We start from the raw sequence: 25,470 nt of genomic DNA on the forward strand, positions 1-25,470 counted from the left end.
CAGCGGATCAGCAGCTCTGGGGGTGGTGCCTGGTGCATTGGCCATTTTGACATCAACTAAGATTCTAATCACCCATCATTACCGTGTGAGGAAGGGGGTCTCCACGTCACCAGCTCAGTTCTCAGACACAAGCTCAACTCAGCTCAATTCTGACACTCTTCACCTGGAGTCATCATGAGATTGCTCCAGACAGGGAAAAGAACAAGAGTTGCCATTTCTACATGGCCAAGACCGGAGCACACACAAATGCAGCACCCTGTAATAAGAGATCCTCCGAGCGGAGCTCCTCTGAAGCCTGGGAGGCCTGAGCCGCTAATGCAGATGCCTCGGGAAAGGGTTTGCACAGGCTGTACTTGAATTTATATGGATTATTTGTAGTTTTGTATCCCAATAACAGTTACACTATGCATCTGCAAGCAGATCATTTTAGCTCTCTCTGATCTTTTTGCCTTTTGTTTCTTTTTCTTACCTTATTGCAAGGGCTAGGGTCTTGGATAGAAATGAAGAGGTTGGACATCCTTATTTGTTCCTGATCTTGGGGAGAAAGCACCCACTATTTTACCATCAAGTATGAAGTTAGGTCCATGTTTTTGGTAGGTTCTCGTTATCAGTCTGATAACCTTTCTCTCCCTATTTGACTGACAGTTTTGGGTTTTTCTTTGATCACAAGTATTGAATTTTTGCTAAATAATTTTCTGAATCTATCAAAATAGTCATATGATATCTCTCTTCTATCCTGTAAGTATAATAAATTATGCAAGTTAATTTTTGAGTGTTAAATCAACTTCACATTCCCGAGACAGAAATCTACCTGGTCATGATATTCACCCTTTTTATGTATATCTTTTGATTTGATTAATATCTTGTCAAGAATTTTTGTGTTTATATTCATGAGAGATATTGTCTTCTAATTTTTTTGTAATGTTTGTTGAGTTTTAGAATTAGGGCTATGCTGATCTCATAAAACGAGTTCAAAGTGTTTCCTCAGACTCTGTTCAAAAAGAATTAATTTTTTCTTAACAATTTGATAGAATTCATCAGTGAAATAATAGGAGCTTGTAGTTTCTCTTCAAAATTTGTAATAACAAATTTAATTCCCTTAATATATATAAGGCTAGTCAATTTTTCTGTTTTATCCTATGTCAGTTTTTAAAAGTTATTCAAGGAGTTTCTCCAATTTCATCTACATTGTTGAATGTGTTGGCATAAAATTGTTTGTAATATGGCTTTATTATTCTTTCAATGTTTGTAGGGTCTGTAGTGATAGCCCCTCTTTTACTCCCAATGCTGGTGATTTGTATTCACCCATGTTGTAGCATATGTCACCACTTCACTTGTTATTGTTGCTGAATAACACTTCATTGTATGTGCATAGCACATTTTATGCATCCACTTACGTTGTTAACACATTGCAGCTCTTACAAACAGTGATGCTGTGAATATCTGTGTACAAGTTCATGTGCGGACTCCTCCAGCTTTGACATTGGTTTGCTACTGTGACCTCAGTTCCCACCCACTTTCATTTCCCCATCACTGCGTAGTTAAGTGAGAGCCTCACATCCCTGGGAGGGCTAAGCAGGTCACGCAGGTCACGCAGCCTGAGCTGGATCAAGCTTGGGGTGAGATCTGGAAACTCCCCGGACGCCTGGACGTTCAGGCACCTGCACCTGGAGTCCCTGAGCTGCTGTGGCAGGTGCAGAGAGGGACCCAGGAGCTGCAGAATTTTATGACTTGGGGCGAGCTCTTGCTTAAGAATGCTTGTGTTGTAGGTAACCATTCGATGTATGCATGTGTTGTTAAGCTGAGTGATGTGCCTGTTGGATTAGCTCTGCTCAGGTGCACACACACACACTCTTCTTCCTGGAAATCTTTAGGAGTAGCTTGTTAAATTCCGTTCCGGAGGAAGAGTTTACCCCTAGCATCCGTCCCCTCCTCTGCAACCTGTGTGAACTCCAAAGGACAAAACGGCAAGAATGTACTTTTCTTCCACATCTGTGTCGTTCACCTTACCCAGAACCACGTCTGAAGTCTGCAGAGTTTTCCCCTGCTAAATGAGAATTTGGCCGGTCCCTCACTTTTTATTTTCCTTTTAACGGGCGTGTGGGTAAAATGACTGAAATAACTTTTTGTGTGATAATAGGCCAGGTCTTGAATTGGCTTAATGAGAAAGGAAGGGGCAGGGGAAGGTTAACCACATGTGAATTTACAGATGTTTTGGTGTCTGGAGCCCATGTAAATAATATATCACCTCCCTGTAAATATTAACTCTGCTAGAGTCCAGGTCTTTAAACGCAAATTACCAGGCATGCCAGGGAATAGAGAGTTTCTCTGTTTTTAATGATCCTTCAATACCAACTCCAGGGACAGAGGACCCATGGGAACTCCTGGAATGTGAATCCTTAAGAAGCTGGTTTTTCGTGTTGCACAGTTTGTAAGGGAAAGAAGAAAAAGAACCTTCTCCATAAAACATAAAAACTAAAGCACTCTAGCAATTAATCTTTTAAGAGCAATTACAATAATTGCTACTGACCTGGAGACTCCAGGCTATTAAACTTTCAGTAGGTAATATTTTTTAAGGTAATAAAAGTGGATCCTTTGGCCAAGGTTATTAGAACTAGAGGCAAGGCTTGTCTGGGGACACGGGAGCCACAGAAGTCCTTCTGCTGTGAAGTCGGACCCCGCCCGACTCTCCCATCTAAGGGCCTCTCTGCAAACACCATTGGCCTCAGCACTTCCCGCCGGGGCTGCCCCTGTGCCACCAGGCGCCACGCTCAGCTCGCTGGTCCACTGGCGCCACTGTTCTCCCAGTGACGTCACTGATGTCCTGGATGCGCATGCTTCCCAACTGACGGGACAGTCGCCTGTGCCCTCGGGGGAGCACCTCAGAGAACTCCAGCTTCAGCCCCACGACTTTACGGAGGGTGTTAAACAGAGAGGCATGGAAACAGGGACCCAACTGACCGCTGTCAGAGGGGAGGGGAAGGGGGATAATGGAGAAAGACGGGGAGGGGCTAGTCAAAGAACGTGTGTGGATGACCCACGGACACCGAGGACTGGGTGGGGACTGACTATGCAAGCAGAGGTCAGGGCGGGCTGGCCCAAGGAGGGGAAAAGGGGAAAAACTGGGACGATTGTAATATAATAACAATTAATATTTTTAATAAACAAAAAAGGCGAAAAAATAACTAAAATAAATAATGCAGAGCTTCCCATTTTATGCTTCTAAGCCATCTCTCTCTCTCCAGACAGGTGTGTGCGATGAAGCCCAGAGCAGCAGCCCCCGCCCTCAGCACCGAGCCTGGCCCCGCCCCTTCCTCCTGCTCGAGGGTCTCCTCCCAGGAAGCCCCGGTTTTGCAGAAGGAGTTCTGCCTGTGCCCTCTCCAGCTCCGCAGCAGGAACCTGCCCTGGCCCTTCCCGGTTCGCTCCTCAACCCCACCACATACACCTCTGCCGAGCCGCAGCGCTGTCCGTGGAGGGCAACAAAGGTCACTGTCCACGTGCGAGCTCCCATCGGGGTCTCACCCATGGCTAGTAAGCTTCTGTTTTTCAAACATTGGCAGGCGCCTGTCCAATGGTTCCCTAAGGTATACATGTACTACCCTAAGGAACTATTTAAAGTAAGTGAGGCAGTCACTGAAAGGGTACCTGGTTGCAACAGCCCTGTCCCCTGGCAGAGTCTTTTTACAGATAATGCTGTGGCTTTATCCATGTTTTAGATGAGCCTAAAGACAACGAATGAAGGCGCTTTGCCATGGTCTTGAAAGCAAGACTCAGAACGAGTCAGGCCTTCCACCAGCAGAATGGTGGAAGCTGGTTGGGACCCCCACTGACAGGGTGTGTGCCCTTTGCTGAGGACGGCGGGAAAGGCAGTCAGGTCTCGTTCCTCTGGGAAACCAGTCTTGAACGGCACCACAAAGGGCACTCAGTGACCATTTGGCTGCACCAAACCTTCTCTCGGGGTCGTCCGCTTTTCCTCCCCTGCTACGGAAGAATACCTAGAGCCGCTTCAGGACAAATCCCGGGCAGTTCCTCAGAGAAACAGACACTTGGAACTGGGCGCCCTATGAAATATCACCGCTTCTCGGAGGCTAGGAGAGTGTGAATGTGGGTCCCCGGGGCCTAGGAGTGCCGTGCATTTGGTTCATTGGTCATCGATCACCATGAAGCACCTATCAGGAAGTCCAAGTGTGGCCAGTTCAGCTGAGCCTCACAGTCCTCTCTCTCTCGGGGCCCATGGGAAAGCGGTGTCCTGAGTTAGGACACTGTGGTGCACCACTACAGGGGCAACTGGAGGTCAATTTCCTGGCACTGCCTTCTCTCATCCACATGGTTCCTGACTGGCTTTTCGCAGGGTGTTGCCCACCGGTCTACCCTCCCAGTGTCCTGTGCAGATCCCAGTGACCTGTGAAGCCACAGGAAACCTGTTCTCTCCAGAGTGTCCCCACCCACAGTGCAGCTTTTGGCTACCAGCGTGAGATGCTCCTTCCCATGTGTCTCAGGCTGCCTCTGCGATAGCAGCACTGCCTCTGTCCGAACTGTGGCCAGGAGGCAAAGGACGATCTTGCTGCCAGTTTTGAGATTCTGCTATATATTGAGACCCTCCGCTGGGTGCATTATACACAGTATCCTTTATGCTGACGTAGCCCAGTGAGGTAGACATTAACCCCCCATAAGATAAAGGAGAGTTTGAGATCTGTAACCGTTCCCAAGATTTCATAATTAATACATTGCAGAGCCAAGACTCAAAGCCTATTTAATTCAACGGAAATCATTAGAATAACTGTAATTTGGGTAGAAATACAAACTGAATTTAAAACATTATGCATTTTCCTTTTTCCACAAGCACTATATGTGAGCAGTTCTGAAGGGCTCACCCACCTAGAAGACACTCCCAGGGGGCCACCCAAAGGAGCCCTGATTTTAGGGGTCAGAGAAGAGGGCTGGTCATCTAGGTGGGGTGCCCTCGTTCTATTCGACAGTGACAAGCTTGCCTTGACATGTCATTTCCGGAGAATTCACGTGGTGCACACCTCCACAGGTCGATGTGCCCAGGACATTGTGCAGAATGTTTGTATGGTCGTTTGCTGCCATGTGGCTTATCATTGAAACTTGTCCCCCAGAGTCACCTCTAGCAGACTCATCAAAATCCAGGTGGGTGTCCTGTCCTGGGTCCTTGTCACTCCAGCTCAGGAGACTAGGAACAGCCAGCATTTAGGGACTCAAATCCTGCTCACCTGGGAAAGAGGAAAAATATCGCTTTCTTTTGTTATTTAACACTCCTGGCTACTGAAACAAGAATCGCCATTTGGACTTAGGGGAAAATAAACTGAAAAGGGAGGGGATTGTGTTTTGGGTGAACCTTGTACTTAAAACACAGTCCTCCGGGCCCTTTTTCTTTCTTTCTTTTTTTAAGAACAAAATGGACTTAATCTTCCCGGATATTTGAGGAGAGTCAGACCCGGTAAATCTAAGCCATTGGCAAATGTTACTGTCTGTTGTGTGAAGTCGAACAAAGCCAGAGCATAGTCTGAAAATCTGCAAACGAGCCAGGGCACCCACAGCAGATATGCCACAGAAATGCACCGGCAACTGGGGGGTTTCTGTGTTTTCAGAGTCCGAGCGGCACAAATGCTCTGTAAAGTGTTGGTCCTGCCTGGGGCGCCTTTCTCAAGGTTTCGTGTAGAAGCCACCAGATACGGCATTTACCCCAATACTTCAGTGGTCCTCTGGGAAATAAAACTCACGAGAGACTTACCTGTGGGCCAGGAATGAGAACCCCTGGGTGCGGCGTACTTCGATGGTGGACACTTGGACCCTGGCTGCCCCTCACGGATTGCATTTTGCCTGTACCCAGCAAGACAGTGATCGCATTTTCAGGGGGAACTGGGGCTTCAAGAAGCAGAGGCCAGGCAGGGACACCACACCAAGCCCAGCCTCACCCCCAGCCCTCTGCCACCTCACGGTGACCCCTGCCTGCATTGTCGGTGGCACACCTGCCCTAGTGGCCTCCAGTCTCTTTGATGTCCCCTCTTTGGCCTGGCCTGACCTGGCCTGGCTCCTGGCTCCCCCTTTGGCATATTTACCAAGTTTTTTGTATCTTAAAAGTCTAGCTCTGCTGAAAGTAAGTACCCTGGCTCTCGGGCGAAAGCCCAAGAAAACCTCTCATCCACCCACGCAACGGCTCAGTGACCTGAAGGCACTGACTTGTAGGTGCCAGCGATGGAAGGACAAGTAATTAATTGTAAGCCCGGATTAATTCGTCTCTCCCAATGCAACAGAGGCAAGCAGCCAAGGCCACGGAGCCCGCTGTGGTTGTTTGCATCTAAATGAAAGTAGTCACCACTTTCATCAATGGTTAATTAATTAATATTTCCTGCATGCTTCTCAATGGCAGGGCATGGTATTAAGCCTGCCTGGGGCTTTGCGCAACCTAGACAATGTGAAATTTCTGGTTTCATTGAGTGTATGATGATAAGCAAGACGTGGCAGTTAATGGGCAGCTCTTTATGGAGTGCCCGTTTGGCATAAGCATTTTGCTAGAAACTTGTATAGCACAACCCAGAAACCACAGCAGAGGCCCTTCACGGTCAGGGCTGTCACCACAAGCCTGGGTCTGGCTCTGGAGGGCTGCCAGGAGGTCGGGGAGTGTTTGCTCCAGCCCCCCAACAAGGGGCAGCGTCTATTATCAACCCTCCACAGGGAGCTGCCCCTCTAACCAGGGGCAGTACATCCCCGACCCCGTTGCGGGGGTTGAACATATACAGGAGTATTTCTTACTTGCCTCTGGTTATTACAAATTAGCATTTAATGTTTGGGCTCAGGGAGGCTAACAGCCTGTGATGTGTCAGGCGGTCCCTCCTGACCAAGAGCTGTCCCACTCGGAATGCTCACAGAACCCCACTTCTCTGTAAAATAAGCGTTGATGTGAAGGGGCTTGTATGCACACGCATGTACACACTCGTACGTTCTGTCCGCCCGGCAGCATTTTCAGGTCCTGCCCCCCCCGCCCAGGCTACACCGAGATGCAGCTGGGACAAGCTTGGAGGCTGGCCGCCAGGTTCTGAGCTGAGCCTCCTGCTTCCCTGTGCTGGTGCCGGACACCCGTCGCTGAGTCCCGGCGCCCTCCGTTTGTTAGAAGGAGAGCAACCAGCACCGTGTGGGGAGTGCGGGGACACACTTAGGTCTGAGGCCAAGAGGCTGGGTTTGAAAAAACAAACGAATAAGGCTTCAAAAGTGAAAGTACTAAAAACCATCATCACAAGAAGCAATCATGTATCATCAGGACTGCAGGGTCTGACGCGGAGAATGCAGGACTGGGGTGGTCAGCGTGCAGCTGTGGGGAACCTGGAGGTGCGCTGCTCAGGCCGCTCACAGTCCGTGACCGAGCGTGGTGCATTCCCCGGGGGGGGGGGGGGGCGGGGGGCAGCACCAGTACCAGCACCGGTAGTTCTGCTTCATCGCGCGGCTGCATTTCAATTCTGAGAAGCTGCCAAGTGTCGGGGGCAAGGCCAGAATCAAGTACATTTGCGCAACATTGAGCGTTCAGGTCAATTTTGTAATCATTCACTTTGGAGAAATGAAACGAAACTCGGGTTTTCCAAGTATGAAGTGACTTCCCCAGGATCACACAGTAGAACCGCTCCTGGGTCTAGACCACAATTCCAGGTCAATTTTGTGTGATGGGTAAGAGCTGGGCCCTTGAGTCCCCCAGACTTGGGCTCCACCACCATCAGAAACCCAGCAAGGCCTCTGCCACTATTTGTAGGCTTCTCGGGAAACCCAAGAATATTGATCAAAAAGAACTAGCTCTGGCCCTGGCTGATGTAGCTCAGTGGATTGAGCGCAGGCCTGCGAACCGAAGGATCACAGTTTGATTCCCAGTCAGGGCACATGCCTGGGTTGCAGGCCAGTTCCCAGCAGGGGACACACAAGAGGCAACCATACATTGATATTTCTCTCCCTCTCTCCTTCCCTTCCCCTCTAAAGATAAATAAATAAAAAGTTAAAAAAAAAAAAGAACTAGCTCTCCCTATTCACATTTCCTGATAAATATCTCAAAATGTTAATGATTCCCACATTAACTTTTAGGTTGAATTCTATAGTCAGAACATCTCACAATATCAACAATCCAATTTTTAAAAGGATTAATGAGGGTAAACACATGTTAAATGATATTTAAATATACATGATCTATGAAACACACCCACACAATAACCTGAAGATGTGATACCTGTGCAGCAGTGGACAAACCAGTGGAAGAGAGTGTGGTTAGTTGATACACAGTGCTGAAAAAATACTGAAGGCCCATTTGGAAAAAAATTATGTATGGCCACTATTAATTTGACCGCTATTTTCACCATAAGAAAAAACAAATTACAGGTGAATTAAAGCAGTAAAAAAAAAGTCATAATGGGAAAATTAGAAAAAATGGCTACATATTTATATCACACACAGCTGGCAAAGGACTTTAAAATCATCTTTTATGAAGAAAAAGATCAATACATTTCACTACATAAAAATGTAAAACTTGGGAACATAAGATTAATTTAAGGTACCCTACAATGAACTAGGGAATGAGAGACAGGGGTTAATGTTTCTTCATTCATTCAGCAAATATTTACTGAGCACCTACTATGCGCCAGGCACTTCCTATGTGCTGGGCATGCAGCAGCAGATGACATGGACAAAAACACCTGCCCTGGTGGCAGAGGGAGCTGACAGTGATTGTGAAGATGGCCAAGAAAAATGGACAAAGGCTGTGTGCAGACAATTCACCTAAGAGAAAAACTGAGCACCAAAGACAGTGGTTCGTGTTGTTCCTTCCCAAGTCCGGCCTACGTTGGGCAAGCAGGACCTGCGCTGACCGTCCAGCACTGCTGTGCGAGCCCAGCCTCGCTCCTGCAGCTGCAGGTCAGCCAGCGCCTGGCCGCTCTGTCCGTGGCCTCAGCCATGCCTGGCCACTCCCGCAGCCTAATCAGGCTCCTCCAGGCTCTGGAACCAGTGCCTGGTTTGGGATCCTGGCTCCTCCACTTGAGATGACCTTGAACAGGTGGTTTCAGTGCCTCAGCGTCCCCCTATGTCTCAGCGTTCCTCATCTACAGAGCGCGGACTAAATCAGTACCGACCGCTGAGGGCTGGGGGAGGACTCCGTGCGCTAATGCGGGTACAGGGCCTGGAACAGCCCCTGGTGCGGAGAAAGCACCCAGCAAATAACAGTTTTTATCAGTACCGACCGCTGAGGGCTGGGGGAGGACTCCGTGCGCTAATGCGGGTACAGGGCCTGGAACAGCCCCTGGTGCGGAGAAAGCACCCAGCAAATAATAGTTTTTATTGGCCTCCTTCTCGGGCCACCCAGAGGCTGCCCCAGTGATGGGCAGCGGTGCTGGGACAGAAGGAAAAACCCACTTCCCACGGGCAAGTGGGGGAAGTATTCTCTGTTCAAGACTGTCCCCAGTCCTGCCCTCACAGTAACTGCCCTCACCCTCGTGATGAGACTCCTGTGTGAGACGACACCATGCGCAGAGTCCTGGGAGAACTGAGAGCGAGCAGTCCCTCGCTTTTCATCACGTTTATGGACACGCTGGGCCGTAGTTTTTATGACAAGGTGCATGGCACTGCATACTTTCCTGCTGACTTCTCACGAACTCATTTCCCGTGGCTCACCAGGTTCTAATAAGCCCCCATTGTTCCTCTCTCAAGCCAATGGGAAGCCATAAAAAAGACTGGACAAAAGACCTCCTACGTCATGAACAAAAGGCAGCGATCTCGTGAGCATCCCTCCCACTGTCTTGTTGGAAACTATACCCGTCATACACACATTTATTCTTCTGCCTTTGCCTCTGCCGGCATCTCCCATGGTAAATGCCACCATCCCTGGGCAGTATGTCAACGAGCTCAGTCCTGTCTTGACAGCGGCACTAGGTTGCAAAACTACAGTTCTCCCGGGTGTGAGGGAGAGGGGATGTTCGTATTCCAAACGGCTGATGTGAAATTTGAGGGTCTCTTAGATCCGTGGCTTGGGAGCAAGGCCATGAATAACTCAGATTTCCGAAATGTCTTTACTACACCTACTCCTTATAAAGCACCTTAGGAAGGAGAAAGTGTTACATGGAGAATTTTAACTTGAGTGTAACTCTAGTGCTATTCCGGTTACCAAGATACATTTGAGAGCATGATAAAAACATAGCTATTGGCCATAAATAGGGATTTTTTTTTAAAGCATAGACTATACCAGAATCCTTGTTTTCAAATTTGTCAATTCCTTCTAACACCAACCCTCTAGGTTTGCAAGCAAGACCATTATACATCAACAAAAAGTCGTGTTCAGGCACATCGACACTGTTACAAAGCATAGACGAGATAACGTGTGTGCAACATGATACATCAGACCAGCAGACCTGCGGCTTGAAAAGGGGCCTCCAATCAGAGATTTCATTTTTGTCGTAACAGGGCCCAGTTCCACCTCGGTCTTCCCTTGGCCCGTGCTCCCTTTCAGAGTCCACACTCACACGAAGCGTTTACGTGAGGATATTTTTGCCTGGGGAAAAGCAGGTAAAGAACTACGGGCTCAAGAAAATCCCACTGAGACAACCCGCAGGCCCGTTACATAAAAGAGGGAACAGACTGGCTTCGACGACAGGACCCGTGAGGCCTGGATGCTGGAGAGAAGCCGTCTTATCTAACAGGACAGCGACTACTCGGCGACAGCCAACAGCTGTCATGCAGCTTGGGGAGTCCAGTGACCCAAGATCTTCCCAACGGTCACCGCAAGCCAGGCTGGCCGCGTGGGGCAGCCTAGCATAACCCAAGGGTTTTCCGTGATGCCCCATCACAGACCTAGGAGAGGATGGGGTTACAAAGGACAAGTGACAGGTAGCCTAGAAATACACTTGTAAGTCCATTTTAACACCCGGAGTTACCTGAAGCACAAGTTAGATTTGTCCTGGGTAAAATGCGTCAGGTTAAAGAAGCTGACACTTCCTACTTCCTTCCTGTTCCTACTTCCACTTCCTGTGCCTTAACTTTCTTCTCCCAGATCAGTCCGTTCTCTCCCTGGTCCAGATTCATCATATCTTAATACAAGCAACTCTTAATGACCTAAGCTAATAGTTCATACTTGGTCGTGAAAAGCATTATTCTCTTTTCTTAGTTCATTGACAATACCATCCTTAGGCGAATACTAAAATTAGTCTTAAGGAAGCAATGCCACCCCGTTATTACACCCAGCAGGGACTTCCTTCTGTCACAGAAACTCCCTGCTGCTTCCTGATCTATCTGAAGATGACAGCCACTGCTATTTTGGGACTGACCTAAGGAGACCCGACCTGGGGGCTGACCATGGAAGGGGCTTCTGCCTCATCCCCATCTGCTCCTCCTAAACATGTCCATCTTGTCATGTTCAAGCCGGACAACATCTTTTTTATAAACAAACAGTCACGTCCTTGGAACAGACACACGAACAGCTGGAGAGTCCCTGTGGGTTCAGCACCCCCAGGATGAATCCTTAAGGAATTACGTTCTCTCAAAGACGTTCCTCATATAGCAATAGAATGAGTGAGGCCAGGGCAGTATAAAATCTAAGAAATGCAACGAATAATCCAAAAGTAACCCTCATCGGGGAGTCAGCGACTAACTAGGTTCTGTTTGGTCCTGGAGACACAAAGACCTGTGAGCTATTACTAAGCTGTCGTATTGAGATAATAATATGTGAACTTCGACCTCAGGGGTAGACAGATGACTAAGGAATCCCCAACTTGCTACCATAGCACAGTAGCAAGAGGATGGACAACAGGAGCAAAACACTGAAGCACAGCGGCAGGTGACAGAGAAAGTTCTGCTACGGGAACGGGGTTGTGGAAGGGGAAGAGTGGATGAGAAAGGCCAGGCAGGGAAGGGCTCTCGGGTCCTGGAGAAGCGCATGTACTGTGAAGCTGTGGGGACAGTTTCTGGTGTGCCTGCTGAGGGGAAACTGGGCTCCTGAGGACGCTGGGGCCAAGCACTTGGGGCTGGGACAGGGGGTGCAGGTGGATGTGAGCAGGGGAAGGATGCAGGTGGGCAGAGGGGAGAGAGGGCAGGTGAGCAGGTGAGAAGGCTGCGGAGGGGGCGGAACTTGGGTTCCGTGTGGCTGAGTGAGCAGCAGCCACGTGAGCCAAGGGGGTGAGGAAGGAGGGTGATCAGGGCGGGACCCCAGGGCAGAGCCTGCTGTCCAGTGCCGTCCAGGCCAGGTGGGGAGAGGAGAGAGTCAGGCCAGTTGCCCACTGAGAAGACATAGAGGATGGAGGGCTGGCCGTGAGTACAGCGGAAAACCTGGGACACACACTGGCCAGTGTCTGGAAGGAGGGGAGGCTGAGGGCTGCAGACTTACAAAGCCACAAATGGAGCCGCTGGCCTTGCTCTGACTGGGGCAGCCGGGCTGGAAGGGAGCGTCAGCTGCCCAGCCATGCTCCCCTTGTCCCCCCCAGCCCAGGTCTCCTGAGTGCACACAGAAGCCCAGAGCGTCCCAGACCGGTGGTAAGTGCTCCTGGGCCCGGTGGCTGCAGACCTGCTTCCCGAGGGCCCTCTGGCGGCTACTTGCCCTTTAATCTGCTGGCTTCCACCCAGCAAAAGCAGGAGATCTCTATCCTTAATGCCCCATTAGTTAATTATTTTAAGTCTGTGTTGTGTGTGGGTGGCGTGGGGGGGGGGGCGGGCGGAGAATGTAAACATGTGCATTTCATTTCCTTTATTTAAAAAAGCACACCAAACCAACTGGGAGAATTAGCCAGCAGGCTAGAGAAGGAGTCAGCAATCTCCAAATTCTAGGGGCAACAGAGACTCCCAGTGCTGACAGGGAGCGTGAGACCCCTGCAGTTCCCGCAGCCCTGCCCACCCTGTTCCCTGCAGCTGGCAGAGCCTCAGGCCGCTTTTCGGCCCCTGGGCCACACTGCCCTGCTCCACCCACCAGCCAAGTGCTGGGATAGTGGACAGTAAGGCCACATCTATGCCTATCGTCTTGAAGGTCCTTAGGAGACAGGAGCCCCAGGGATGAAAACATGCTATTTAAGGTTTCCCAAATCTGTGCTCTGCCCCAGGCACAGTGTTACGCACTGGGGGTTACCTCGTGTATTACCTCGTGCCTCTGAGGGGATTTTTATTGTTATCCCCATTTTACAGGTGAGGGAATGGAGACACAGAGAGGAGACACGCAGGGGTGTCCGGCTGCTTGGAGCCCCCGAAAACACCAGCACTGAGTCTTCCTGCCCCCCCAGTCCAGCCTTCCAGGAGGGGCATTGTTCAAGCGCCCGGCAGCCTTGCTTTCATCTGCGAGCTGGGTGACACTCAGGGAAAGTAGTCCTAAAGGACTATGATCCTGTTCATGGGTGGGAGAAGAAAGGTGGGTGTGAGGTCACATCCCTCTGGGCTCAGGTCCAGTGACTGTCCCCACTCAGCCCCAACTTTAAAGGATGGAGGCTGAGAGTAACAAAGGGGATGAGGGAGGCGGCAAGAGAATGAGTGGGGAAAGCCAGCCTCCTAGCTGTGCTGTGGACACCACAGCCCCACACTCTCTGATGCCCCTTCTTTGGAAAGGTGGGGTCTCTGCCCTCTACTCTTGAACTTGAGCTCAGCAACTGCTTAACCCATGGCATGCAGCAGATGCAATGTTAATGTCAGGCGAGCTTTGGGACAGTTGTCACGCAGCCACAGATCGGCATGCCTGGAGGAATCCCAGGGAGACAGGCAAGCCCTTCCCAAGGCTGGGCTTGAAGCTGCGTTTGCACGGGGCTCTATTTGCCCAGTCTTACCCAGATGGTCTTTTACAGACCAACCCACATCACATTTTCAAGTAAACACAATATTTCTAAATATGCTTTTATTTTTTCTTTACATAAGAGAAAGAAAACAGAGACTGCCCCCATTAAAAGTGGCTTTGGAAATTAGGGTTGGCCCACTTCCCTCAGAGTCACCTGTGCTGTTTGGACGGGACAGAAGCAGAAGCCGGGACCTCGCCATCCCGGCTCCTTCAGCGCCACCCGGTGGCAACAGGGCGGAACAGCGCGCGCACTCACAGGGCCTCCGTGAAACAGCCCTTTGTCTTCGGAAGGTGCTCTTCCTGCTAAAGCAAGTCGGGCGTTGCAACCGAGAGAGGAGCAATCCTGAGAAACAAAGCCCTGGTTTTTTTTATAGCAACAGTGGAAACCAGACCTCACTTCCTTCCTCCAGGATGAGGGACTCGTTGATGCTGGGGGGTGGGGAGGGACATCCTGCTCCAGGGTTCACGGGCAGGCAGCCACCCCTGCCCAGGCGGTGTGGGAGGAGAGATCCTTAAACTCTCCCAGGGGTTTCTGGAGCTTTTTCCATTTGGGTGACCATTACAAAGGCCTCTCTTATGGGTGTTTCCTTTGCTTTCCTTTTCTTCTTACGTTTCTTTGTTTTGTTTTGTTTTTACTAACTCGGAGACTGAATTTTCCTTCCCTGCATGGTTGAGAGCAAGTGAGTTTGGTGGCTTGTCATGAGTGACGCCTTAACTGTCCTGTGCCCTCCTGTTGGGGAAACAGCGTCCCCTTTGCCACCAGGGAACCTTGCCTTTTAGCTGAGGTGACCAAGTAAATTGATACAGCTGGCGCCGTATGATGAATTCAGTCCTCCCCCCCCCCCAGAGGAATTCAGGAGAGACTTTTAACTCTTCCGTTACAACTTTAATCACTTAAACCTATCAATTACGACTGAACTCTTCAATACATGAGTTCTTCTGTCAGTCCGGCACTTAGTTTTGTCTTATTTCTATAGGGTTAGATTGCAAACTGAAAACAGCCTAAGATACAAACGCTACACAGCTCTGGGGGAACGGCAGGCTTCTGCCTCAGAGTCCGTTTTCTCTAGAACGCCCAAAGGAGAGTAACCCTGCCACCCTCTGCCAGGCCGGCCGGACCCTAGGCTGCGCCCGGAGTTCCTTCCTTTACAAAACACCGTCCTTTGGGAAACGCAGGCAGCTGCAGCTCGATTGATAGTCCAGGCGTCCTCGAGGAAGAAGTACCCCCAAGGTCTGAAGCCAGCCCACAACCACCTGTCCGAGAGCCCATCTTTTATTTCAGAATTCTCATCCGTAATTTCATGCTCTCTGGAGGCGTTCAGTTCTCAGCCACTCCTGTCCTGGACTCTTTGCCGTTGCCTGGGCAAACTCCTCCTACGGCTGCTCCCTTCTCCTCCCCAGCGATCTGAACAGATTTCTCTGTATTGTTTTGAGCTGAAAGCAATCGAGAGTGGACTGATGCAGGAAGAGCTCTCCGCCCACCCCCCTTACCTCCTACTAGCAGGGCACGATGTCCCCCTTTCTGGTTCCAGGATGAAGAGAGCAGTCCAACTCACAGGAGGTGCTGGGGCTGCAGGGAGAGGAGCTGCGAACCTCACTAAAAACCCCATCTTCTTGTTTCCTTCTTCCCACCCCACATTTATCATCCCTGGAAGCCCTAAATCCCGTCTTCAGTCACTCGCCACAATTTATGTTCCTCTGTTAAAGTGGTATATAAGCCCCCGTGTCTAATCACTTCTTTAGGGTTTTTACTTTTCTGCGAAGCTGGGTGCACATAAATTTTAAAATATTTCTAGAGTGCATCTCTTTTCTCTTGTGAACCTGTCTTCTGGCCGTTAAATTCACAGGGTCCTGTTACAGGCTCTAAGAGGAGAGAGGAAAAGGAGTTTTCTCCCCTCCCCTCCCCTCCAAGTCAAGTCCTCTGAGTCCCTTCCTCTTCCCCAGGGACCTTGGGTGGGGGGTGATGGGGCAGTGCTCCCTCTTCTCACAGGCAGGGTTCTCTCAAATCTCTGTTCCACTATCGGCCTTGAAGGAACTTCTCCAAGGCTCTTACCACTCTGGCACCTTCCGTCTCTTCCCCTCCAAAGACCTCCAACTATGTCCTATGCCCCCAAAGAAGTATCTCCCACAGTGTCCACCACCAGGCTAGAGCCGAAAGTTGGGACGGCTAAGGGAGAAAAGTGACAGGGAGCACAGCAGCACAAAAAAACAAGAACTAAAATCTCCACTCATCATCCTGTAAAGCCATAGCAGGGTCCACAGTGAGCCCTATGTGGTCCGTAATTATTGCCGTTGAGGCTGGAGGCCGAATGTGGGACTCTCTGTAATTTCTGTGCTCACACTCTCCGGTCGCTTTGCGTGTGACCCGTTCCTGAGTCCCTTTTGTGTTACCCACCCACAATGCCCTGGGTGCCGCTGATCTGGATGTGGGCCCTGGGAGCCAGGAGGCTTCTAAGTGCCAGATTCTGTTGTCTCGGGGCCTCGAGAGAGAGAGAGACGGCAACTCAAACAGATGCAGTGTTGAAGAGGCTGGCTCAGGGCAAGCCCTCCCTGTAGACATGCTTTCAGCCACAGCAGAGAGAGCTGTGCTGGGCCAGGGGCCTGGGGCGGCCGGGGCTCCCTGCACTGCCTCTCCACTGTGGCATTTAAGGGACATCCTCGGGGTTCTCACCTATGATGGGGGTGGGGACCAAAAAGACCCCAGATATTCGGTTGACACTTTCTGAAAAGAACCTCTCGGAAGAGATCACTCTGTTTTGGGGTAATTCTGTGTCTCGGGAAATGCCAGTTCCAGGAAGTGCCGTGGCACAAAAGAGGCATACACTTGGAGACTGCAACTTTCTGCCCTTGAACTTGCATTCCTCCGTGGTGCACGCCAGGGTTAGCCACCTCTTCTATCCACTCCAGCTTCCCACCACTCACTGGGTAGGGGGACAGGGGTGCCAGGGAGAATATTTCTGGGTGGCTCTCTGCCTGTCTCTCTTTCCCCCCACCTTCCCCCCACCTCCCAGCATCATCCCCCCACCAGCAAGAAGGGGGGCCGAGGGGGTGGAGATGGCAAAGCGTATGGAGCTGGTACCCTGGGAAGGTGGACTGCATGCTGCGTTATCTCCCCAGCCCTTGCACGAGCCTCTGGGGGTAAACATGTTCATTTTACAGATGAGGAAACTGAGGCTTGGTGATGTGTCGGCTTTGTGCCCAAGTTCACACAGCAACAATGACGCAGCACTGGACTCTGCTGCTGGTCATGGGTGTGGAAAGGATGGAACTGTCCCTGCTCCGTGTCTTTGAAGAGCTGTCCCAGCCCAGGAGGAGGACACCTGCCTGAGGAGCCCAGCTGTCTGCAGAGGCTGGAAGGAGACCGCGCCCCAGGAGGGCGCAAGGCGGGTGAGAGCAGGTCAGCTGGCCTTCGCCAGGCCCAGGGCGGGAAAGAGGGGCTTTCCCCGAGGTAGCCAACCTGGCCACGTTCAAGTGGGCTCAGCCAGAGCGATGGAAGCAGCAACGTGTTTCTTCCCAGCTGCTTTTTTAAGGCTCCTTTCTGCCACCTTTGATTTTTGTTTTTAGAAGAAAAGTCTTCAACAGGATCATGGTTGCCACTGATTGCAGAAAAAAAGAGAAATGCCCTCAGTATCTTTGTTCACTACTGAGAGATCACAGGATGACTAGGGAAAGATCCAGCTTAACAAGACACATCTAGAAACCTCACAAAGCTTCTCCGCGTCTGTGAATCTTGCAAAATAGTCATTTACCCTGCTGGGAAAATTGGTAGTGGAACTCTTTGTATTAAGGAAGTGGTAAAGTTAATAGGCTGGAAGCCAGAATAATTCCAGGCTGGTTTTATTGCAGAGCATCTGGCTCCCCTGTTTGTGCCATGAAGGCTGAGTCCCTTCACCCCAGCGTGACCGGCACGGCGTCACTGTTGACTCACTCGGCATATTCTCCGCACAGAGCTGCCACCTGGCCCGAAGTAGTCGTTCATAAATCACTGTAATGAGTCTAAGATTCAGTCTACAAAACGAATATCCACAGGCTGCAGTTTGCCAGGTTGAAATTACCTAGGCCCTAATGAACATTTTTTTACATGTCCGTGGTCTAGGCATAGTTCTAGAAACACCCTCCTTGGTGCCCTAAAGCAGAGATCCGAGCGAGCCTTCCCCGGAGGGTTTGGTTGGGAGATTTCTTGGTCCCTGGGATGATCCAGCTGATAGCTGACCCCGGTGTCCAGAACCATGACAAATCCTGAATTTGTCTATTCAATGTGGAAAAAAAAACAACTTTTACCACTGAACTCAACAATGAGAACAACTTCAGGCAAAGGGCTGGTGATATCAGGATATTTTTCACAGATGCCCACGACCCAGCCGCTGAGCCTCAGGAATGCAGGGGACCAGCTCACCCAGGGCTCCAGGGGCGAGGACAATGGCTGCCTGGTCTCTTTAAGACAACAGAACTGCCTGCTGCCATCGCTGTGAATGCCAGCCTGCCCCTCGGCTCCTCACTAAGTCACCTGGCCAGTCAAGCCGAGGGAGGCAGGAGCCAGTGCCAGGAGTGGCCTGGGTCCGCGTAGGCAGAGCCAGGTTTCAGCAGGGGACAGGGAGCGCCGGTGCTGGGGTGGACCAGTCCGAGCAGCAGCCTGGAGCCGAGCACTGTGGGATCTGCCTCTTCCCCGCGCCTCTGCATGTCTGCTTTTGCTTGTGCGAGCATCCCGTCTACTCTGGGTCACTGACGATTCCCACGTTGCTAACCCCATGCTCACATCTCAGGCCTGGTTCTCCTTGACCTGCTGTCATGGGACCCACTCATGTAGCTGCCTTCCTTGAAAGACATTCTTCCCTTGGCTTCCAGGAGACCACAGTGGCCAGCCTCTGCTTCTGTCTGTCTGGCCACTCCTTTCTGAGTTTCCTTTGACATGCTTCCCTCTAAACGCTCAGGAGCCCTGGGGCTTTTTATGTACATTCAGTCCCTCAGCGATGTCCTTGTCTGATTGCTCCAAATATCTATCATCTACTCTGAAACTCACCTCTCTGTCCCAACCCTCTCCCCTGAAACTCCTGCTCCACGTCAGCTTGGCTGTCTAATATTCATCCGAAACTTAAAATGCCCCAAACTCCTGAATTTGTTACTACAAACCCCACACGCCCCCTCACCTCCAAAACCCCTGGTCCTCTGAAAGTCTTCCCCTCCCCCCAAAAGGACAGCTTTTTCTTTTAAGTTGCTCAGGCAACAAAAATGCATGTGTGTGTGTGTGCGTGTGTGTGTGTGTGTTTAGAAATAATGTAAAATATATTACCATATACAGGGGTGGGCAAATGTAGGTTTGCAGTTGTTTGTTTGGAAAATAATATAATAATTAATAAATAAACTGTGTTTTGCATGCTCTCAGCTGCAGAGCCCACCCCAAATATTTTGTAGTCATCCTCCACTTGGCTTTTCCTCTCATCCCCTACATTCGACCTGTCACTCTAACTGGTAAAGCATGCTTGTGACCCACTCGCATTCCCATTCCCCACTGTGACCCGCTGCCGCTGCTCCAGACACCTCATCTCCTGCCCCCGGGTGACTGTGCCACCTCCTCACAGTGCTTCCTGCTGTGGCCTGACCGGCTTCAGTCTCTTCTCAACACCACATTCCCACTGACACTGCCCTTAGGTCTCTACTTCATGTCTCCTTCCCCAAGGCCTTTCCTGGGCACTGTCTAACATCGCCATGCACACACCCCCACAGCCCCTGCCCTCCTTTATTTCCTTTCTTAGCATGACCACTCCCTGCCACCCCATAACCTTTCCTTACCCGCCTCACCCACCGTCTGCACCCCACACCGGTGAGGCAGACACAGCGGCATTGCGAGAGCAGGACGGGTGTCTGTTCTGCGCCCTGCCGCATCCTGGCACCCGGAAGGACGCCTGGGACACAGGAGCGGGGCAGGGAGTATCACTTGAACAGAGGAAGCCCCATGAGTCTTCATTAGGTCAGAAGACAGCTCTCTTGTCAGTGTTTGTGGGCTGGTGGCCGGGCTCCTGTGCCCATTGCTCAGGGCTGTTGGCCCTGGTCCTTCAACCAGGATCCCTCCCAGAATGCGGTTTGCCTAGAGGATGCTTTGCTCGCTGAAGTGTTGTGGCGCTACCGAGACTATTGGTCTTCATTCATAAGACTTTGTTACTCTGCTTCTTCATTTGTGCAACATGGAGAACAATGAAGACCATTCACTTCACCCTCAAGCGCATCTTCAGGGTGTATGCTAAAGATGGCGGTGTCCTAAATGGACGCGGCAGCGTGGGGAAAGCAATCACAGGGTCTTTGTTGGGGACCCCAGGTCCCTTGCTGTTGGCATCTCTAAGGCTCAGAGAAGGCGGGACCTCAGAGAAGCAGGTCATTCTGCACTGAGGTCCTGGGAGCTGCCTACGGTGGGCGCACTGACGTTGAATTTGAACGTGTCTTTGGCAAAACTGCAGGACCACCTGCAGAAAAGCCATTCTTCCTGTCAGGATGGTTCCTGCCGCATCCTAATCTGGTGATGGCTCTTCATGTGGCCACTCAAAACCACATCAGAATGGCATTTAGTTGGGACACGCCGAGGTGGAATTCAGGAGAAACCTTGATGTAGTTCAGCTACAATGTCCATTCAGTGAGATGAGTAGTGTTTGCTTAGTAAATGAAATGGCACTTCCTTTCTTTCTCATATACATTTTCCACATTCTGCATTACATATTTTATGTATACATCACACCTAATATCAGGCGCTAGATGAAGACACGACTGGCGAGTGGCTGTCGCCCGTCTGTGGGCTCTAGTCCCCGCTCTGTCCAGTCTCCTCGCCCACACGAGCAGGGTACCTCCTGGACCCAGCAGGCAGGTACGGCTGTAAAGCAGAGAGAGGCTTTGATGGCCCTCCCACCCCACTCAGCAGGGAGCTGGAGACCACCGCAGCCTGTCAACCTGCTGGCAACAAAACCTTTCCCATGGAGCCGCCTCTCTGCAAAGATAAAGAAACTGGACTCACAGTCTAGTTGCCTTGCATCTCAGAGCCCTCCTCCCATGGCTTAAGACAGGCTGGGAACATTATTTTTAGAGCCAACTAGGAAACTGCACCGCACAAAACACCTCACAGACGCTGCAGCCTCTGAGTCTCTCTTGCCCGCTGCCTGCAGCCCGTAGCTGCGGCCAATGAAGCCATTCACGGACTGCGAGGCCATTCACGACCAAGAGGCTCCGTCGCCCTGCCCCTCGACGCCCCTTTACATTCCAGAGCCAAGCCCTGATAAGGACGGACCTGCCCTGGTGGAGGCTGAAAAATTCTGACAGACGAGCAGAGGTTGGGGAGCTCGCCCTCTAAGCCACCTGGAACGGTAGAGACGCAATCTGTTTCATGCGGCGAACATCTGGGCACAGGGTGGTGTACCTGCCGGGCCAGGAGACCACCCCCAGGCAGTGTTTCTAATTGCTCCTTTTCTGAGTTGTTTTTGCACAGATTGGCTGAATCCAGATCAAGAGGTTATTATTAATAGTTTGTGCTTTGTGATTGCTCCAGTGCACAGAAAAAAAAAAGAAAGAAAGAAAAGCTTCCCAGTTTATTTCTTAAAGTCAATGTAACTATAACTGCACAGAAATCCGTTCCTTCAACACGACCCTTTCTCCTCTCCAGTCTGTCCACTCCCTTCCTTAATCATTAGGCTCTTAGGACATCAGATTCTGGTCAGGATGAAACTGTCTTAAGAGCAAAGCCTCAGGCCTGTTGACCACAGAAACAGAGTTTCAGTCAAGCTGTAGAGAACACCTTGACTTCGGGTGTGTTTCAGCCCCAGGCCCGTGAGAGCAGAACTGACCCTGCAGACCACACCCTTGTGAAACCAGACAGAGCGAGGCCAGGCCCGACCTCAGGACCCGAAACAACGATCACCACCGCCTACCCTGGCCCCAACCAATCAGCAGAGGCCACCACCCCAGTTCCTTTAGCTGCCGGGATTAATAATTTTTTTCTATATAACCCATCCCCTGGAAGCCATCGGGGAGCCAGACTTAGAATCCTGGCTTACCTGTGACTTGGGTTTGGTGCCATTTCCCCAACTAATAAACCCTCACATTCTCAGCTGCAAACTCCTGTTCCCATTTGATTGGGCTTCAATGTACGCGGGCGAATGAACCTCGTTTAATGTTAAACCTCACCTAGGTACCGACACGTGGCCAACATCCTGCCGTGCCTTCACCCACAGGAGACCGATGTTGGTTACAATCGATGCACACATTCTAAATAGAATGCTGGCAAAAGGACACTGAGCAAGAGGGAAAGTGGTGCAAATGGAGCCCGAGCCCAGTCTCACAGGCACCCTTCCATGGGCAGGGCCCCCTGCGTGCCCCCTGGGGCCGAAGTTCTAGGGTGGACAGCGGTGGGGAGACCCTTCCATCCCCAGCCCGGGGTGCTTTGGGAAGAAGCAGGAGGACTGCGCGTCAGGGAAGCGTCTCCAGGGAGAAAGATAGTCACCTCCGCTCACCTTTTACCCGCAGCAGAAAGGGGATAGAGAGCTGCCCTGCCTGGGGCGAGCACCAGCTTCCTCTACCTGTTCAGGGGGCGGGGGGCGGGGGGGGAGGAGGCTGAAAGAGAAATGGAGAGCTGATCCAAATAAAAAGGTATGCCATTTTTCAGCATGAGAAGACTCGGTTGTGTGGCACGGCAGTCCTTCCCAAAGTAATTCCTGGCTGTATTGATTTTTACGCAACGTCTCGGTCAAGGTCCCCCAGTGGTGGCGCATGTTGGAGGCAGTAATGGACTTGGACAAAAGTGAGACTCGCGTGCTAGACTCTCAAGTTCACCTGGAAGATGTTTTTGGAAGATAAGAGTAGAAACTTGGGCTATGGCAATGCGTATTTTAAAAACTAACATAGTAGTCGCGTGGTTTTAGGAGTAATAGGCAGAGATATGAGATGTGCAGAGGAGGAGGAGGCTGTGGGAAGTTGGAGGCAAAGACTGGAGTGATGCAAAGGATTCGCTGGGCCACCAGCAGCGGGCAGGGGTGAGTACAACCTCTGTACCTGCCATTCCCAGCCGTTTGCCACAAGCCCAGGCCCAGGGATGCCTGGAGGGAGCAGCTACAGGGCCTTTTCCTGCACTGCCCTATAGGGGGCAGCCTCACACTTGGGAGAAATGAGTTCTGCTTCTTTACCAAACATTAAGTTAGCCTAAGACACTTTGGTTTGTATTCAGTCAAGGCTTTGCCCCTTCCTCTAAAAGACAAAAGTTTGTGGTAGAAATTATATAAATTTTGTCTCTGGATAAAGTGCCTAGAGACGTCCTTGGTCACCCAGGGGCCAAGCCTCAAGCAGAAGGCATGTGTGGGGGCGCTCCGCCTGCAGAGTCCTGCCCGTCCACCATGAATGGGACTCCGTCTACCAAGACATGATCGGCTTGGGGAGGAAAGGTGGCCTATCTCTCAAACGATAGAGACCAGGAGCCTTTATTGGGCTTTTATTGGGTTCAATTTGCACAGGTAAAGTTCATCAATAGATGAACTTTTACCTGAATACAGGTAAAGTTCATCAATCCTTGCCAGGCAGTAAGGATTAAACAATAGATGACATACAAATAACTACAAGGGCTTATTTTGAATCAGGGTCAGTTAGCTAAAGGGCCATAAAACTTTGGGAAACAAACTCACTTCCTGCTCAGAGCCTCATCAAAAAATTGAGGGCATTCTTAGCAAAGCAGGTTTTATAGGATTTTTTGTATTCTTTCTTAGGCCTGATTGCCCTGGGGAAGCCACCCTTTCCAGCACCTGGCTGCACCACCCTCTGTCATTGTTTCAGGCTTAAATCAGGCGGGAGAAGTAAGGCAGGCAAGAGATTAGGAGACTTCTCACAAACAGAATGAGGACCCAGGCTCTGTCAAAGCCAGGGGGTAAGGGTCCATTACCTCCTTTTTCTATAGCCCCCCAAGTCCTTCACTAGGGGCCCCTCCATGACCACGTCTGCCTTAGCTCACTCCTCCCTTGAGGAATCTTACCCATCATTGGCTAACCGGTCAGGCTCAGGGCCAGGCAGGGTGAAGCAAAGGGGGCTGAGGCAGCACCCCTGCCAGGGAGACAAGCTTTGTCTCAGTAGCTTATGGTCCCAAGGTCTCTCACTCAGCCTTAGCCATGGGGGCAGGGTGGGGGTTACCGCTTCTGAAACCAGGCAGGGTGGTTCCCAACAGGCATGGCTTTCTGACTCCTCACTAGACCCGTGTTTCTCAAAGTGTGGTGCACACACCACCTGAAAGCCTAGAACCCAGAGCCTCACCCAGATTGTCTGAATCAGAACCTTTCGGGGTGGGACCCGGGCCTATGCATCATGAGAAATTTTCTCAGGTGCTTTGCATGCACACTCAAGCTGGAACACCGCCGCACCTGTGACAGCCCTGCTCAGCTCCAAAGTGCTTAACCTAGATTATAGTCGTGGTTCTATTACCCTGTTAACTGTGTCACCAACCTCCCATCTAGATGACAGAGAAAAATCTCATCTGCTGCTTGGAACTTGTCTAACTTTCCTTGAAACCCTGAGATCTGAGGGGGCAGAGAAACACAGCACTATTATTTACCAACCCTTCACTTGCAAAAGGCCCCATTAGCATTTTCTTTCCCCTCGGCACTCAATGTGCCACAGTAGGAAGGACCTGGGAGCCACAGAAATTATTATTTCCCTCTCACTCCACATACAGGAGCAAGTTAAAACATTTCAAAGAGCTGCAGATACCTCTCGTCCTCTCTTTACCACAGTCTAAATCAAATCTGCATCTGCCCCCAGGCCTGATGGATTCCGCATCCTTTGAGCTCTCACGTCCCCAAGGGTCACAGTGCCCAGCCTCTGAAGCCAGTTTGCTGGGTCCCCAGGAAAGCCTGGCCAGCCACTCAGGGCCCCAGTGCAAACAGGGAAGCTCTCTGGGACATCACTGAGTGCTTGCTCAGTGCGTAGTATTACTTCTCTGAATGCCCCCACAGCCCCGCGAGCGGGCTTCATCGTTTCCATTTTGGAAGCAAGAACTAGGAGGCTTGGAGATGTGGAGGAGCTACCTGAGGTCACAGGACTGGAGCAGGCGTCGCTGTCCTTGGACCACGGCCCCACAGCATCCTGCCTCTGCCCCCAGAGCCACGCCCCAGCAGCCCAGTGTGAGGAGGGGTGCGGGGCGCTGCTCTGGGCTCCATGCTAGAGACCTGGCTTGCTTCTGCCTCACCCCTAGGCTCAGGGAAGGGGCTCCACAAACACCGGTGAATAAACCATGGTCCTACGTAGGAGGGGTTGCCTGCCCTGAGCTTGGGCAGGCATTTCTCATAGGGGCTGCCTGACCCCCAACTGGACTCCCTGAAACCACCTGCCCACGAAACCCCGCTGCTCCGCCTCAGTGTCTGAGGGGATATTAGTTCTATTGGGAGCCCCCTCCTTCTCCCCACCCAATGCCTGTTTGCTATAAACTGAACGTAGGGGTCCCCCTCCTCAAATTTGTGTGTTAAAACCTACCAGCACCTTGATCTTGGACTTCCCAGCCTCCCAAAACGTGAGAAGTGAACTTGTTATTCAAGCAACGCAGACTGCGGTCATTTTGCTGCAGCAGCCGGGACAGACTGAGACACCACGTGTCATTTCCCAGGCAGAGAGGCTCCAAATATCTCATTTGCATTCAGCCTGTGAGACCGAATTTCCTTGTGGCTCCCCCC

The sequence above is a fragment of the Sturnira hondurensis genome, unplaced genomic scaffold, assembly GCF_014824575.4.
Source record: "Sturnira hondurensis isolate 20B ecotype Veracruz unplaced genomic scaffold, ASM1482457v3 Scaffold0008640, whole genome shotgun sequence".
In the NCBI taxonomy this organism is placed as follows: Eukaryota; Metazoa; Chordata; class Mammalia; order Chiroptera; family Phyllostomidae; genus Sturnira; species Sturnira hondurensis.